Here is a 19013-nt window from a genome sequence, read left to right on the forward strand (position 1 = left end):
ATTTTTCAGACTACTATCTCTTAAGCTAAAGGAAATTTGTTTTAGGAAACATCTTGAAAACTACTTTCTCTAGACATGTGTTTATTGCAAGAAAGAAAATTACAAAAGTGAATTCATGAGCAAGTAAACATAACTGCTATTTTTATTTAGATTAATTTTAATTAAGTGTCTTTTAATACAACTGATAGAAGGAACAGCAAACATCATTTTAGAAACTTTAAAATAGTATTATAGTCTACAAGCTATCTATATTACTTGATAAATCTTTCTCATAGTTATATTCCTGAAGTAATACTAGGATTGTGTTGAAGCTAAAGGGGTACACACACTGGGAAGTCTTTTCCTTAATATCAGAGAGACTTCATGCCTCATTTGTGGGAGACTAAAGTACCATAAGGGACAACCTGGGTAGGAGATGAGAGGCTTGACTGATGACAATTGTGCTTACTAAACAAAATAAAAAGGATATATTGTTTCTCTTCAGTTAAGAATAAACCTACATATATGGAAAATTGATCCAATGGGCTTATCAAAATCATTGGTATTTTTCCTATGTAATAAAGCTCCCTAAATTACTTGATCTGTGGCTAATATGGTAATCTGAGAGTGTAAAAGTGACATGATCTTGATAATGTGACTTACATTCCCTATATTCTTAGCTCATGGCTACACATTAGCTGCTGTATGACCAACACACTGTTTCAGGAAGGAATAAGGAAAATGATTTTGCAGTATAAGCTTCCTCCATTATAATGAACATTCCAAGGAAATTATCTCAATGACTTCGATTTTCACCTTAGTTTTCAAGAGAATACATCACAACAGAGATTTTTGTTCAAATACTTTGAACTACAGTAATAGTTAAACAGGATGTGCTAACAGATACCATGCAAGTCATGTTGACACACAGAAACAAATATAACAAAATTATCATAATTAAATCCGTGTGCTGTATTTAAAAATAAAAAATACAAAAATGAGTTAAAACTAAAAATCAAATATTAACATACTTGAAGGTATTACAATGGAAATTAACATAAAGTCATAGGGCTAATATCTGATTATAAATGGAAAATAAATGTGTTTGAAAACATACAAACTGAAACAAAGCAAAAAATCAAAATAGATAATGAAAATAAAAATCATTATACTATAGTGTGCATAGTTTTAAGCAAAAATAATTTTCCCATATACAGAGGTGGTGAATTTGGGAGGTTGACAAAGGAATGTGGTGTGATGGGGTTAAGATGCATTAACTTTAATATTCTAATGATTGAAACATTTTTATTTATTTTTAAGCTGTTAATATAGTGAAAAATATCTTCCTTGCTGTTCAATCATGTAAGTATTCACCCTTAAAGGCAGTGCATGATATCACTTCAGTCTCCACTTTCAGAGATATTCCACCCATTTAACCTATACTTTATTGCCTTTTTTCAGAACCAACAATAGAAGAATAAAGTTACTGGTCTGAATTTTGTTATGGTGTCCAACTGATAAATCTTGAATATAATACTATAAAAGTGCTTTTGTAACTTTGTAAAATCACATGCTGTTACATTTTATATACCATTCTTATTGTTTGAAACATACATTTCCTCTTTTGCTGATTTTATCTTTCTATTTTTACTTACTACAAGGGAGAGGTCCCTGCCTGGCCCCTTCCCAGATTGGCAGGAAGAAAAATGGCATCATGGCAGTAGGGAGTGTAGTAACTGTGGGTATGGAAGGAAACACAGGTCTAACATTAGCTGTGAGGAAACAGCATGGAACACATTCCATGACAAGTGTGCATGTTTCTGTGTCTACCCCATGTGGTCCACGGTGTCCTTCCCTGCTGGCCACCTGTTCCAGATCTTGTTGTGGGATGGAAGAGGGAGATGCAGGGATTCTGAGACAGAGGGGCAGCAAGAGGCAGGGGCTGATGGAGGCCTTCAGACAGCTGGGGTGGGCCATACACTCAAATGTGAGGAAACTGGGAGAGAGTTCCCTTAGGGCTTTGCCCCAATGTTCCCTGAATATTCAACAAGACTGCTCCTCACCACTGAGCCTCTGAGTCTGAGGAGAGAGAGGGTTGCTGGCTGGGTCCCTCAGAGAGTCTGGCATTTGACAGTGTTTCATGTCAAAAATAAATAATTTACTAAAAAGCAGCTTGCCACACCCATGGTGAGCAAAGCCTCATGGTGGAAAGGGGATGTCCGGCCAGCTGGGATGGTTAATACCTGTTCTCTCTCCTCCCAGCCCACCAGGTGCAGCTGTCAGACCCAACAGGCCTGTGACAACAGCTGTCAGATGAGCTTCAGGTAGCAGACAGCAGGGTGGAAGGTTGGTGATGAGGGAATCTCCTGATGTGATTTTATGTAAAGGATGACAGTGGCATGTGCTGAGTTCCAGAACATGGGCAGCAACAGCAATATGGTATAAATAGTTCCAAGTCCCCAAAGCAGAGACATGGCTGGATGTCTGGGCTCCTCCAGTTAAACGTGGACAGCTGCTGTGCAGCAGGCAGGTCAGGGCCTTCATCTGGTTTACAGGGCTGTCAGTCTGTTGAAGGCAGAGGCACTTAGCTCCATAGTGCATTGTGTCAGGATGGACAGGAGTGGGCTCTGTAGATGGCAGGGCTGCTCATAGTAAATTGGATAGTGATTGCCTAGTGGGTACTGGATCCACCACCACCACTGTTTGAGGAGACTAGGACAATCACTGTGCTCCTTATTCAGCCTGTTTAAGAGGCAGTGTCACTGACAATCCCTGCATTGGCAAAAAGAATCAGGTCCTTGTGGCCTATGAATGGAGCTGCCACCAGTGGCACCAGTCAGGTAGTGGGTAGAGCACATCCCAGCCATGGCCATCCCATTACTGAGGTTGCAGGAGCTGTCCAAGTTCCATATGGTCTCACATGTGATTCATAATGGGAACCAGGTAGTGTTAAGGCCTCTATGCCGGTGTATCAAAAAAATGGGGAAGCCATTGTAATCCATAAGTCGTACTTTGGAAAATTATATGCATTAAATAAAAGTTTAAAAAAAATGGGTTTTTCAAATCCAGGAAGTTCAGGGATTTAGAGCCCATCTTGTCCTGATCATAATATTGATGTCTGTATTTGGGGTCCTGTTGGCAATAAACAGATATGTTGCTGAAAGCATATCTCCAGCCTTGGCAAATTGTGATCACTGTTGCAGGTACCAGAAATGGTAGCAGTGTGTTAAGGGACCTGTCACAGCCATGCAGAGCCACATGGTCGTAATGGAGCCAATAAAAGCAACATCAAACAAGAAGGTCAGATCTCTGAATGAAGCATGTGGAGTTGTATGAGTTCTCCCTGTGAGAATCTCTCTTTGGCTTCTTTTTTTTTTTAAGATTACTTTACTTATTTGAAAGGCAGAGTTGAGGGAGAGAGAGGGAGAGAGAGAGAGAGAGAGAGAGAATCTTCAACCCATTGCTTCACTCCCCAAATGAACTCAATGCCTGTAGCTGGGCCTTTCTGAAGCCGGGAGCCAGGAGCTTTTTCCATGTCTCTCATGTAGGTGCAGGAGTCCAAGAATCTAGACCAATGTCTTCTGCTTTCCTAGGCCATTTGCAGGGAGCTGGATCAGAAGTGGAGCAACCAGGACTCCAGCCAGCACCCATACGGGATGCAGGCACTGCAGGTGGTGGCTTTACCCACTATGCAAAGGCACTGGCCCATCTCTTTGGATTTTGAGAGATGCCTCTGCCAGCATCTAACTTCCTGCCACAGCCCCTGAAACACACACCAGCCACTGACTGACATCCCACTGCACATGCCACCACCCCAACTGCCATCTTAAATCCCAGCATAGGCCTCGTGGCCACATGAGTAATGCAGCAGCTTGGATGTTCTGTATTTATTGAATGGTGCCATAATAAAATTAGGACATTGCAGGTAATCACTTTGATATGGATCTCAGAAACTGCAGTACACTTGGGTTAGACAGATACAAACTATATTTCTTGGGGAGACAGTTGTGTCAGAGAGGGCCTTCATGGTGGACCTCAATAATTTATATTCTCCTCCACAATATCTAAGAGTTTCTGATTCCTGTATCATTTCTAATCTGTCATGCTGTGGTATTTGGTATCCCAGTTTACTTTTTTCTCCTTTTTCATCCTTCTATTGTTTCTATCATCCAAATATTCTATAGTAAGAAGGTACTGCTTTTATTTTCATGAAACATATATCAATATGTTTATAATGTGAATATAAATTCTGTTTGTTTTATTAATATAATGGGAGCAGATCTTACGCATTCCATAGGTACAGTTCCATGAAGACAACCACACTTCCCCTTACTCCTCTGCTCCCCCAACCCTCTCTCATCCTCCCCCAAACTCCTCCCACCCTGCTCCCTTCATCAATTCTTGCAGACATAATTTTAATCCAGTGTATATTCAAAGACATAATTTGCCACTAATTAATTATAACATTCAACAAGTAAATTATTAATTATAATATCCAACAAGAAATATAAACACTAGCTAAAATGACAATCTCAGTTTTCTTTCATGTGTGTTTATTTTCTTGTGGATAAAATTAGACCTGCTCCCATTAAGATATATTTATATTTATTTTCTTTGATTTGTTGTCTATATTCTTCCTTGACTTTTCTATCTGATCATTCAGTAGTAACTTTCTGTTTAAATGTCCGTGTCTTCAAATTATTGTCTAAATCTAGAAAGAACTGTCACCTCTCATTGTGTTTTATTTTTAGAAATTCTTCATGCTTATTTTCCCCATGAACTTTAAAATCACCTTATAGAAAATACACACCACATATGACAATCACCCTTTTCTCATTAGTGATTGAGCATGCAAAAAGCAGAAAAGATTAATTCACTAAATGTCCCTCAGTGTCCTAATCATCTCCATTTTTCTTTAAAATCATCAGAAGCAATTCCAGCGTTACTAGCCAACTCCTTCAGACCAGCTCTGTACCCTTTGCTTTCAATGATTTCCCACCTGGCAGAAGCTGTGGAAGATTTTCACCTTGCAGCCTTACACAGTCACACAAACCAGTTCCTTACTGTCAGCATCCTTCTATGCACCACACACACACATACACACACACACACACACACACAGTGGTTCTGTTCCTCTGTTCCTCTCTCCCTTCAAACTTTTCCATTTCCCTTTTTTTATTTTGCCTGGCATTAATATTTTACCTTTGCTCCCATAGATTTTCTGCTGCTGCTTTGTTTTATTCTAAGCATTTATATCTTTCTTTCCATCATAGTTTCTCATTATTGTTTCTACTTATGAAGAGTAGTGTTTGAAAAATATTTATATTCAACCAGCAAAATTATCTTTTTGTGCTATTTGTTTATATATATTTCTTTTAGAATTTCAAGTTTATCAGCATACTATCTAAAATTAATGTAATTTTGTCTCATTTTCACTGTTACATAACTTTCTATTTGTCATATTACCTACTACCTTCATCACAATATAACCATGTGTTCTCTTGATATTAAATGGATACTTTCCAGGGGCCACATCCTACAGTGCCAGCATCCCACATGGGTGCCAGTTAGTGAGTTAGCTGTTCCATCTCTGATCCACCTCCCTGCTAGTGGCCTGGGAAAATCAGCAGGATATGGCCTAAGTGACTTGGTCCCTGCTACCCACATGAGAATGGAAAGAAGCTCCTGACTCCTGGTTTTGGCCTTGCACAGCACTGGCTGCTGTGGCCACCTGAGTAGTGACCAACACATGGAAGATCCTTCTCTCTGTGTCTTCCTCTCTCTCCTTCTCTGTAACTGACTTCTAAATAAATAAATCTTTTTAAAAGGGCATTTTCCGTAGACATTTTATTCACATATTCATTTTTCATTTGAGAAGCGGAATCTTGCATTCACTGGATCACTGCCAATGATGGGCCAGGACAGAGCCAAGAGTCAGGGAATTGGTCTGGGTCTCTGAGTTGTCAGGGACACGAGTGCCAGAGTCATCTGCTGCTTCCCATGTTGTGCATTAGCAAAAAACTGGAGTGAGATGCAGAACCGTGACTCAAAGCCACGCACTCTGATGTGGGATGCGGAGTTCCCAAAGCAATTCCCCACTGCACTCCGAAAGGAATAGTTTCCAATTTTTCATATAACATAAAGTAACAATTTTCATCATGTTTTGCATCATTTTTCTATATTTCCCAAATCATCATTGTCCTGGAAAATTTCATTGATCTATAAGGGGTTTCGAAATATGTCTCGAGTGGTTGTTTTGAAGTAGCTGTTTAAGCCTCCACATCAGAGACCGAAATCCCATATCAGAGGGCCTGGTGTAAGTCCCAGTGATTGTGGCCTTCTGATCCTGCTTCCCTCTAATGTCCCTAGGAAGCAGAAGGTGTAGCATGTATGTTTAGGTTCCTACCACCTCCCTGGGGAACTGGGATGGAGTTCTTGGCTCCTGGCTTTGTTCTGGCTTAATCCTAACTGTTGTGGGAATTTGGAGTGAGAAATTCATTCTCTCTCTCTCAAATAATTAAAACATTTGGAAATACAATGGATGTAAAATACTTACAGAAATTTGACATAGAAACAAAAGCCATAGGGTTTTGACATAGAAAAAATACAAAATAATACATTTATCTGATTTTGTCCTTATACCATATTCTCTCCTTCAGGTGAGTAACTATGTCAATTCAAAAAAAAAAAGGCCTTAAAAGTTGTTGTAAAATGTAAGTGCATTGGAGGAAGAGGATGGGTAGAAAGTAGAGACCTGCAGGAACATGGGGCCTTGTATAGCAGGGCCTTGTATAGACAGAGAGCAGTGCATACCTGGTCACATGAAATACCTGTCCAAGATCTTTTCACCTGTGCCTTAGGGAGGCCTCAAGACCCCCACCTCTTGAGATTTTTACTATTCAGTGGGTTGAGGAGGCTGGCCCTGGCCCTCCTGTACATAAAGTGCACCATTGTGACAGAGCTGGTTCTATGATGTCACTGTTGTCCAACACCCCTCCACATTCCACTGCAATTAGAGGCCACTGATTTTTAGATAACTCACTATTGACTTGGAGTTGAGACCTTCTCTCTTCATTTCCTTCTGAGTTGGAGACATTCACTTTGAGGTGGGTGGCCCTGATTTCTCCTGGCTGCTGCAGAAAGTGATGTTGGCTGTGCCCTTAGTGGTGCCCAATAGATGCTGAGTATGTATATAGTTGTTTCTCTCCCTGTAGGGTGGGATCAAATTTCCCCTTGATATGGGTCTGTGGAGGGATATAATGACTATGGTGCAATTATTCAGGTTTCCAAAGCCTGCTGTGTTTCCTTGGTGTAGTGTGAAGGAATCATTACAATATAAGATGGAGGTGTCTTCTAACTTGATGCAAGCTTCCAAAACATCTTTATGTTGGTTTAAAAGGTGGATGTGCAGGTGTCTGACTGTGTTATGTTCCTGTTTGTCTTGAAATCTTAAGGAAGTTCTTGGTAATTTTAAAACCTGCTGCAAGGTGTTTTGTGGGAAGTCAGAAGATGAACTACAATTATTTAGGTGACTGGGAGAGCATTGGAACTTCCTATCTCAGACAAGCTGTGGTTACCCTGAAAATGATCTAGGAAAGTTTGAGGGATGACCATATACCCATGGGAGAAACTGAGCACTAATGTAGCAGTGTCAGGATTTTGTGTCCCAAGTCAGTGTTGTAAAGGGGAAAAGACAGGAATCAGAAGGTCTCCTGGGAAACTTATATACATCAACAGTGGTTAAATACCAGTAATTATGTTGGATGATATTGACAAGTAGTGGTTCAAAGATAGTTAAAAAAGAAGAAAAGCAATAGCTTAACAGCTATTAAGCCATATACACATAATTCATGTGTACATAGCCAAAAATGTTAAGTTTCCCACTAGCCCAACTCAACCTCAGGCTTGTCACATGAGGCAATGAGCTGGTAGACCAAAGGGGCATCAGGATAAACAGGTAATTCCTTCCCTCATCATCACTATTCAAAACAAGAAGGTGTTTGTTCTGCCTAGCTACTTCTTTAGAGGAACATTTCATTTTATGAGCTTGTGCTCTGCATGCTGCCCTTGTGAGATAGTAAGTATGTTGCACTCAGAAAAGATCCAATAAAGAGGGAGGATTGTTCTAAGTGTCTTGCAGACTTAACCATTTGTTAAAGTGAGACCCCTATTAACAGAAAAAAAAGCCTCATATACCACAATAAGATTCTATGGCAGAATCTGGAAATGCAATGTGAAGGTTGTCCTAATCGACTTGACTTCCATTAATGGAATTATTAAGTAAAATTTTGTTAAAAATGATAAATTCAGAAAATTTTAAGTAGTGCAGGACACCAGATTGGTGCAAAATGGGACTGAACAAAGGCAGCTGAGACATGTGGTCTCACTGACACAGTTGATAGTGAAACCTACAGGGAACCCACATATTTGAACTGATGAGAAGGAAAGAAGGACAACAAGCTAAATGATCTTTTATTTAATTGAGAAATTGAACTCAAAACCACATATTCATAATTATTAAATCCATTTATCCAATAAACTGGAAAATCTAGAAGAAATGGATGTATTTCAAGACACATACAGTCTACCATATTGTAGTCATGAAGACAAAAACCTAAACAGACCAATAATCAAGATAGCAATGGAATCAGTAATAAAGATCCTCACAGCAAAGAAAAGCCCAGGACTGGATGGCTTCACTGCTGAACTCCACAAGTCATTTTTTTTAATTTATTTATATTTTTTTTGACAGGCAGAGTTAGACAGTGAGAGAGAGAGACAGAGAGAAAGGTCTTCCTTTTTCCATTGGTTCACCCCCCAAGTGGCCCCTATGGCTGGCACATTGTGGCTGGTGCACTGCGCTGATCCAAAGCCAGGAGCCAGGTGCTTCCTCCTGGTCTCTCACATGGGTTCAGGGCCCAAGGACATGGGCCATCCTCCACTGCACTCCCGGGCCAAAGCAGAGAGCTGGACTGGAAGAGGAGCAACTGGGACAGGACCAGTGCTTCAAGCAGGACTAGAGCCCGGGGTGCTGGTGCCACAGGTAGAGGATTAGCCTAGTGAGCTGTGGCACTGGCCCACCAGTCCTTTAAAAAAGGACAAATTCTAATTATTCTCCAATTATTTAAAATAATTGAAAGGGGTGAATTCCTCCCAAACTCCTTCTATGAGGCCAGCATCACTTTAATTCAATAACCTGAAAAAAATATAGAAAGAGAACTACAGACCAATGTCCCTTATGAACATAGACACAAAAACTCTCAACAAAATACTAGCTAATTGAATCCTACAACACATCAGAAAGATGATTCACCAGGACCATATAGGAGTTATCCCTGGTATGTAAGGATGGTGCAACATAGGCAAATCAGTAAATGTGACACATCATATCAACAAATTGAAGCATAAAAGCCATATTATTATCTCAAAAGATGCAGAGAAAGCATTTGATACATACAACATCCTTTCATGATATAAATATTAAGCAAATTGGGTATGTAAGGAGCATTACTCAGCACAATCAAGGCAATAGATAACAAACACACAACCAGTATCATATTCAATGGATGAAAGTTGGAAGCATTTGCACTGAAATCTGCAACTAGATAAAGATGCCTGCCCACTTTCACCATTGCTATTCAATATAGTCATGGAAGTTTTTGGCAGAACCATTAGACAAGAAAAATAAACCCACAGCTTCAATATATTAAAGGAAGAGAAACCCAGTGCTCCAGAATGCCTGGGGGAAGGGGAGAGGGATATCATGAGGTGGAAGGAGCTGACCGGTGCCCCAGGAGAAGCCCTGGGAAACAGCTCTAATTAAGAAGGCACACTGAGGTGTAATCTCATCCAGAGCTTAAACATGGCCCTGACTGATCTTAAGTGTGTGGGGACCTGCAAGGAAGGGCCAGATGGACTACCTAGCCCAGATCAATCTTCAGGGGCTGGACTTGTGAGGAAAATGAGTGGAGGAGGAGAGCAGGTTCCCAGTTTGCAGGCTATGGCCAAAGTCCCCAGTAACACCGAGTCAGTGGCAGGAATGTGGAGGGGGCCCCTCTTGAAATATTGGTGGCTACAGTCTCTTATGATCTCTGACACTGGGGGGCTCAGTCTTTTCCTTGGAAGCCTTCTTCCTCCTTTTCTTCCTCCTGAGGCATCTCAAGCTGGAGCCTGGAGCCTGAGGCATACCAGGGGGCCTGTGTTGGAGCAGGTGTTGTTCGCTACCTCTGTGGGGCAGGCCACTCCCCTGTATGGTGGCTGTGGCCTTTTCCACTTTCAGGTCTTCTACCTCTTTGGAACTTTAGGGAGTCCTCCAGCAGGTCCCCTGCTCTCCTCTTCAGTGTCCCTTTCTCTTTTTCTAGGCATGGTGGGTGTGTGTTTGCATAACTGCTTGTGTGTGAAATGCAATCCCTCCCTACTCTGTAGGAGCCTCTTCCTCCACCCAGGCCTGCTCCCACTCCTCCTCCCCTGGAGATGATTGATATGAATAGTCTGCCTAATTTTGTTCTCTGGAACAAAAACCACGTTTTAATTTTTGAGACCATTTTTACTATGGGCAAAGCATAATCCTGTAATTTACTGTGGTAATCTCACACAGAGATGAGATAAGGAGAAAATTCTAAGGTTTCTGTCTAGTTATCACTTTTACTGATTAGTCAAGACATCAGGACAATGCTTTTAGATTCTCAGGCTTGCTCAGTTACACTCAGCATTTTTACCTCATTTTAACATCTCTTGTTCCTTACCTTTTCTTTATTATAAGGGATAGAAACTATAGAATACAAAAAATATGGAATACACACAACGATAATAGAAAAGTTTCAAGTCAAGATTCATTAATTTCTTCACCATTGTTCTTCTGAGACTATTTTTCTCCAGTCAGAATGTTTGCTTCAATATTTGCTTGAGTAAAAATGTGCCAGCTATGATACATTTCAATTTTTATTTGAAATTGCATATATATACACTTTCACATATGATGTCTATAGGTGTTAATGAATACTGATTATACACATATACTGACAGCAGTACAAAATTCAGATTCCTCAACTAATACAGTGAAGCCAGACACAGATAAGTCAGCTATTCTCTCACTTTAGATCCTTTGGAGATTATATATTTTGTTGTCTTCTGTTTGTCTTTAGTTTCAAAAAGTGAAACTATGGCTAAGTATGGTTTACCTTGAAAATGGTTTGCAGCTTTTAATGGATCTATGAGTTGATGATTGTTGACTTTTGAAAGTTTTGGAAAATTTTCAATGATTTTCTGCTTCAACATTGTTTCTGTTTCTTGTTTCTCCTTTTTAATCCTTTCCACTTGGGCCTACAATTTAAAAATGTCAGCAGTTTCTCTGTGACTTATTTAATTCATACATCATTGTCATTTTTCATCTTTTATTTTCTCCCCATTTTAAGACTGAATATTTTATTCTCTCTTGGATTTGGCTTTCTATAAACAGATTATGCGTCCATGTGTTCAGCAAAAAAAATCGACAGAAAATACATTTTTAAATTTACATGTAGAGCTTCCTTCTCTGCCTCCTCCTCCTGTGGCTGCAGCCTCCGCTGGGCTGAGGAGACGGGTGTCCACAATGGCGGCGGCAGTGGCCACAGCACAACTAGCCCCCACCCCCAGTCCTGTCCTGCTGGGGAGCGCCGGGCATGGCCAGCCCGCCCCAAGGCCAGAGCTGGGCAAGTGGATGTCACTGGAAGATGGCGCCCTCGGGCCCACGCAGCATCAGGCGGTGGTACCGGCGTGTGTTGTGGTGGGTGCTGTCCTGGATCCCAGCGGTGTTCATCAGCCTCCTCCAGGGCTGGTCCTACTATGCCTCCACCATCCAGCTCTGCCTAGTTTCCATGGAAAACACTGGCGAACAAGTTGTGTGCTTATTGGCTTATCATCTACTTTTTGCGATGTTTGTCAGGTCTTACTGCAAAACTATATATTACCAATGGATCCTTCCAAAGAATTCCATCTCTCTTATGCAGAGAAAGAATTGTTGGAGAGCCAAGAGGACAACCCCATCAGGAAGTTCTTAGGCGAGCAGCCAAGGATCTTCCCATTTTTACCAGGACCATGACTGGAGCCATCCGCTACTGTGACAGATGCCAACTTATAAAACCAGATCACTGCCATCATTGTTCCATCTGCAATAAATGTATTTTGAAGATGGATCATCATTGCCCATGGGTGAACAATTGTGTGGGAATTTCAGATTATAAATTCTTCCTCCTTTTCCTGGCTTATTATCTGCTGTACTGCCTTTTTATCACTGCTACAGACTTACAGTATATTGTCAAATTTTGGACAAGTGGTCTACCAGAGACTCAAGCCAAGTTCCATATGCTGTTTCTATTCTTTGCTGCAGCTAGTTTTCTGTCAGTTTATCTTCTCTATTTGGCTATCATTGTTGGCTAGTCGGCAAAAATAAATCTACATTAGAGGCATTCAGGAGTCCAGTATCTTGACATGGAACCAATAAGAATGGATTCAGCTTAGGTCTCAGTAAAAATAATGAGACAAGTTTTTGGTGATGAGAAGAAGTACTGGTTGTTACCCATTTTTTCACATCTGTCTGATGGCTGTTCCTTCCCAACTTGCCTTGTTAACCAGGATCCTGAACAACCATCTACTCCTGCAGGACTGAATTCAACAGCTAAAAATCCTGAAAACCATCAGTTCCTGCAAATCCATAGAGAGAATTCCAGAGCCACCTTCTCACTGACTCGCAGTCTTGGACAGAAAGCAACATAAGCCCTGGAAGAGGCAAAGATCCTATGAGCAATCCTGTATTAACCATGGAGAATGAGACTTAATCCTCAAGCAAAGTAAATTCATGCTTTATTAAAGTATCGATGCTGTACGTGGATGAAAGGCTCCCATATGAAGGCACCATTTGGATATCCAGAATATGAGTTAATTGTCTGCAAGTTGTTACTTAAAACATAACACACTTTGGATCCAATATACAGAAACAGAGATTCTTATTAAATATTAAAATGTTTTATTGTATATGAATCAAAGAAGAAATATCTTCTATTGAAAACTCAGCCTAAATTCATGAGCCAGTTTTCACCTAAATAATGTGGGTAGCACAGTTTATTACTTAAAAACTTCATTGATTATCTGATTTTTATTTCAAAAATTGAGACTGTTAAGATATTGTTTCAGATTTAAAGGATTTCATGTCACATTATAAGGTGTTTGATTTGTAAAATCTATTAGTTATTGTTAAGAAGGTAGGGGAAATAAACCAGACTTCTTTTACTTTTCCTTCTGATAGGAAATGAACCTCAGACATAGTGACCTGTCATCACTATGACTTCATTACAAAGTCCAAATAGCCTGTACTTGAAGATCACCATCCATTTTTATCAGACTTTAATTACTTCTAGACTTTGCTCCCCATTAGAAAATAAGTATGAACATTGAAGCTGGAGCTTTCTGATCAAGCAAATGGCTAGAACACATTTCTGAGAATGAATCCAATGTTCTTAGAAAATAATTCTAAATCAGAAACACCTTTCATCTTTCCTGATTTTTGTAATTGGAGGAAAATCTGCAATATTATTAAGATTGAATTCTGATACACTTTTGTGGGCTTAGGTTTTTACAAACATATTTTTTGGTCATTTCTCCTATTGAACTTAGTAAAAGTATTGAACTTCTGTTAAGAATTCCTTTCGGTTCAATGGATTTGCCCTTCTGTAACATCTCTATTATTTGTCCTGTTAATCCTCCAGTGGTATCTATATTATTTTTATTATGTCTTCTCATCAAAACTATGACAGTAAAACTATATGTTTCCTGAAGTACCTATCAAGATTAAATTATGCAAATCATTAAACAAAAATCATATTGTTTTGGAAATTTAGTTCAGTATGAACTAAATGGCATGCTGTTTGAAAATTTAGTTTAAGATAAAAAGATGTTTTTGTTGATGTCAAAATGTTTGGCTTCACTCAATATACTAAGAAGCTCTTGTGCTTTGTATGCATTATTTACAAAAAAAGTATTATTTTTTATTTGAATGAACTATACGTTTTGTAAATGTTAACAATTAGGATAAGCTCTATACTTTTTTTAGTATTGACTTTGAGAATTTAAAGCAGATTACCTTTTAAAACCACGTAGTTGGGGCCGGCGCCATGGCTCACTTGGTTAATCCTCCACCTGCTGTGCTGGTATCCCATATGGGTGCCGGGTTCTAGTCCCAGTTGCTCTTCTTCCAGTCCAGCTCTTTCAGTCACAGCACCAGCTTTAGCGGCCATTTGGGGAGTGAAGACCTTTCTCTCTTTCTTTTTCTCTCACTGTCTATAACTATTCCTGTCAAATAAATTTAAAAAAGAAAACAGGAGACAGTGGTGTATCATTAAATTATATTATTTAATTGCTAGATCTCCAGTTAGGACTCTAAATATCTCCAGGATCTACTTTCAAAAACAAAAGCAGAAAGGCTAACTCTAAGCTATTGTATTTGTGATGTTGAAAAGAAAAGTTGAGGGGCCTGCACTGTGGTGCAGTGGGTTAAAGCCCTGGCTTGAAGCACTGACATCCCATATGGGCACCGGTTCTAGTCCCAGCTCTCCTCTTCTGATTCAGCTCTCTGCTATGGCTTGGGATAGCAGAAGAAGATGGTCCAAGTCCTTGGGCCCCTGCACCCATGTGGGAGACCTGAAAGAAGCTCCTGGTTCCTAGCTTCAGATCGGCGCAGCTCTGCCCATTGCGGGGGGTGAACCAGATCTCTCTCTCTCTCTGTGTCTCTACTTCTCTCTGTAACTCTGTCTTTAAAACAAGACAAAACAAAACAAAAACACATAGTTAAGTAACTGGTAGGTAATCAAAGAGAAAATGATAATAAACTGTTCAAAATGTTTGTTAGAAAAATATTCAATAAAGATAAACTAAAATACCAGAGGACAATGGAATAAAAACTCCATTACTTATCTTTAAAATTACTTATCCTTGCTAAAAATATGAAGAGTTTTATATTAAATGTGTTTATGGAATGAGCTACATAGGCCAAGTCCATTTTATAGGAAAGCAATTCTTTGAACAATATAGCAGCAGTCTTTTTCAAACTTTTTTTTTTAAGAATTTGACAATCTGCTTCAAAAAATCTGGGAAGACATGATATAGTCTTGCTTTTACCTTAAAGTTTTTTATCCCTTGGTCATTATTCATTATCCTGAAGTGCCACACTAGAAATGATAACTATTGTTAGAAGTCTTAAGGGAAAGAGCAGCATTTGATGTATCAGACTCATATGTCACCAGATATTTTTTCAAAGCACAGAACTAGTATAGCGATATACTGAATTGAATTTTGTTAGGTGTTCCCTCTTGCAAAGCTGGAAGCTAGGGGAAAAAGAGGGATTTGTATACTTCACCTTGTTAGAGTACTGGTAAGATCCCCTCTGGGTCTTTTATGTATTCATTTAAGCACCTAAGTGATTATACCTAAAAATTGCATTTGGAAAAGTAAAACAATTAAAATAAAAATTTTTCAAAAAAATGAAATCTACATGTTAGATTTAATTGTACATTCAAAGATTTCTTGTTGGCCAGTGCGGCTGCTCACTAGGCTAATCCTCCACCTGCGGTGCCAGCACCCCGGGTTCTAGTCCCAGTTGCTCCTCTTCCAGTCCAGCTCTCTGCTGTGGCCTGGGAAGGCAGTCGAGGATGGCCCAAGTGCTTGGGCCCTGCACCTGCATGGGAGACCAGAAGAAGCACCAGGCTCCTGGCTTCAGATCGGTGCGGTGCGCTGGCCACAACGTGCCAGCCATAGCAGCCATTTTGGGGGGGAACCAATGGAAAAGAAAGACCTTTATCTCTGTCTCTCTCACTGTCCACTCTGCCTGTCAAAAAATATTTCTTGACATTATTCTTTCAATAATACAATAATTATTTTCATAGCATTTACATTTTATTAGGTATTTAAGTAAATCTAGATGATTTAAGGTGTACCAGAAGATGTGAATATGTTATGTATAAATACTATGCCATTTTATATAAGAGATTTAGAAATCCATGAATTTGGAAATCTGTGAGTGGCATTGGAGCCAATCCTCCATGAATTCTGAAGGCCAGCAAGTATTCCACTTCTCTTTCACGTTAGCTTTTTCTAAACTGTTATTAATCTCATTCACTGACTTATTTTAGTCTTTCTGTTTTTGTGTTAAGTATTTCTATGTGATTTTTTATACTAAATTTTTATTTCTCTGTGAAAACTGTTTTATCATGAATCTTGAATATTTGTCAGTTATCTATATTCTAGTCTTGGTAACTCCAATATATAGATCTCCAGTCATTCTGTTTCATATATATCTTTCTTCCCAGCATGTCTATTAAATCTAAGTTGTATTTTAGATACTTTGCATGAAAAAAAATGCAGACATAATTTGAGGTTCTGAATGATCCTATCTTTATTAAGAAAAATTTTTCTTTTACTTTTTGCAAGCAACCAATCAGTGTAGTGACAGTTTAATTTAAAACAATCAATTGTTTACCTGATATTGAAAATATAGTGAAGATGATTTTAAAGATATCAAAAAGGGCAGCATTGTGGCTTAGCAGGTAAAACTGCTGCTTTATAGTGGCACTAGCTTTGACTGCTTCTTTTTTGATTCAGCTCCCTGATAATGCACCTAGGATAGTAGCAGAAGATGGCCAAAGTCCTTGGGCCCTTGCATCCACATGGAAGCCTCAGATGAATCTCCTGGCTTCAGAGTGACCCAGGCCCAGTCATTGCAATCATTTGAGTAGTGAACCAGTGGGTGAAAGATCTCTCTTTCTCTCCTTTTCTCTGTAACTCTACCTTTCAAATAAATAAAATAAATCTTTTAAAAAGGAAATGTAATATCATTCTCAGTGACAGTATCTCATTTGAAACAACAATGTCTTTTTTACTCTCCTCCAATTTTTGGCATAGGATAATACAAATTGTATAATTTAATAAAATTAATAAATGAATTAATGAATCAATGAATGTTGAAAAAGAGGTGCATTTTAATATTTTATCTCTATTTGCATGAATTTATATATTTCCATTTTGTCTGCACAAAGCTGGTAACAATATTTTCTTGTACACCATTTGTTTTTAATCTTAATATTTGGCTTTGATTGCCTTCTTTAATTCCTTCCACCCTGCTCTCCTCCATCACTTTCCTTTCCCCTCCTCCTGATTCTACCTTCTCCCTTCTCCCCTCTTCCCATGTGCTTCTCCCTCCCTCTCCTTCCTTCGTCCTCTGTAATAATTTGAAAAAATTTTTGTTAATGAGCACAAAAATTTATACATATTTATGGAATATCATGTTATGATTTGATATTTGTATATATTTATAATTTAATGTATAATCAGGGCTAACATATCTACCTCCTCAAACATAATTTCTTTATGGAGAAAATATTGAAAAGCCCTTCACCCAGTTTGTTTTAGAATAATGTATAATACATTGTCATTATCTATAGTCAATCAACCTTCACCCAGTTTATTTTAGAATAATGTATAATACATTGTCATTATCTATAGTCAATCGACTATACAATAGAACACCAGAAATTCTTTCTCCTATCTAGCTATGGCTTAGTATCAGTTTATCATTTTTTCTCCATCCTTCACTTCCCCCCTACACTCCCCAGACTCTGGTAACCACCATTATATACCTAATTTACATTAGATCAACCATTTAGATTCCACATGAGTGAAATCATGCAATGCTTGTCTTTCTATGCTTGGCTTATTTCACTTAAAATAATTACCTGTACCTCCAATCTTCTTACATATGAAAAGATTTAAATCATTTAATGGCATAATAGTATTCCACTGGTTATATGTATCATATTTTCCTTATTCATTCATCAGTGAATGGACACTTAGGTTGTCTCCATTTCTTAATTGCTGAAAATTGTTCTGTAATAAACATGGGAAAGCAAATATATCTTCAAAAGACTTATTTTGTCCTCTGTTGATGGGAATGTAAACTGGTGTAACCACTCTGGAAGACAGTATGGAGATATCTCAGAAATCTGACTATAGACCTACCATATGATGTGGCTTCCCACTTTTGCAACTAGATGGGCACAACTGGAAACTATTTTTAAGTGAAATAATTCAGAAACAAAATGACAGATATCATATATTTTCCCTGATCAGTGTTAATAGTGTATCTAAAATATAATGTATTATATGAAATGGACATTTTGAGATTTGATGATTATTTACAGCCTTGTCTCTTCTGTTGAGGGACAGCATCATTTTCTTCATACAATTTGCTGAACTCTTTCACTTAATGTAGGGTTAACTTTATGATCATTCAGTAAATGGAAAATAGATCTTTATAAAAATTAAGAGTGGGAATGGGAGAATGAAGAGAAAAAATTGTTTGAGCATGGGCAGGAAGGAGGTTAGGGTGGGTGTATTACTATGTTCCTAAATCTTTGTGTATCAAATACATGAAACTTGTATAACTTATATAACATTTTAAGAAATGAAGCAACAATTTCTAAAAATAAAAAGATAAATTCAAAAAAATGGGAGAAAATATTTATAATCAATATATCTGAAAAGGTGCTAATGATTAATACATATGAGAAACTCAGTTTGATAGCAAAAAAATACAATTTATAAATGAACAACACATTTAAACACAAATCTCTCAAAGGAAGATGTAGAAATGAAAAACAGGGTAATGAATAAAGGCTCACTATAACTAATCGAAAGCTACAATAAGCTATTATTTTATTCTAAGTATATTGCCTTTTACCCAAAAGACAAAGACAATGAGTGATGGAGAGGATGAGGAGAAAGGGGCATCTTTGTGTACTTTGGTGGCAATGTAATTAAGTACATCCCAAAAAAAGGGATTAATATTCCTAAAAAATCTGAAAGAACTACTACATGTTCCAGCAATGCCACTATTGGAGATATATAGATATATATAGATATATATATATGGGATATAGATATATATATCCATTATTTCCATTGGGCATGTATATATATATATCCCCTATATATATACACATATATATATA

General features: G+C 38.4%; 1 long non-coding RNA gene and 1 pseudogene across 1 annotated transcript; one reads left to right on the top strand and one right to left on the bottom strand.

Annotated features, from left to right (window-relative positions):
- Nucleotides 1-195: 195 nt before the first annotated feature.
- On the bottom strand, nt 196-14255 carry LOC127485951 (uncharacterized). Its single transcript, XR_007912782.2, has 2 exons — nt 14096-14255; nt 196-11301 (listed from the first exon to the last, which is right to left on the bottom strand). It is a non-coding gene; the product is annotated as an uncharacterized lncRNA (long non-coding RNA).
- Nucleotides 11297-14100, top strand: LOC127487993 (palmitoyltransferase ZDHHC2 pseudogene; annotated as a pseudogene).
- Nucleotides 14256-19013: the final 4758 nt, after the last annotated feature.

The sequence above is a fragment of the Oryctolagus cuniculus genome, chromosome 13 (assembly GCF_964237555.1).
Source record: "Oryctolagus cuniculus chromosome 13, mOryCun1.1, whole genome shotgun sequence".
NCBI lineage: Eukaryota > Metazoa > Chordata > Mammalia > Lagomorpha > Leporidae > Oryctolagus > Oryctolagus cuniculus.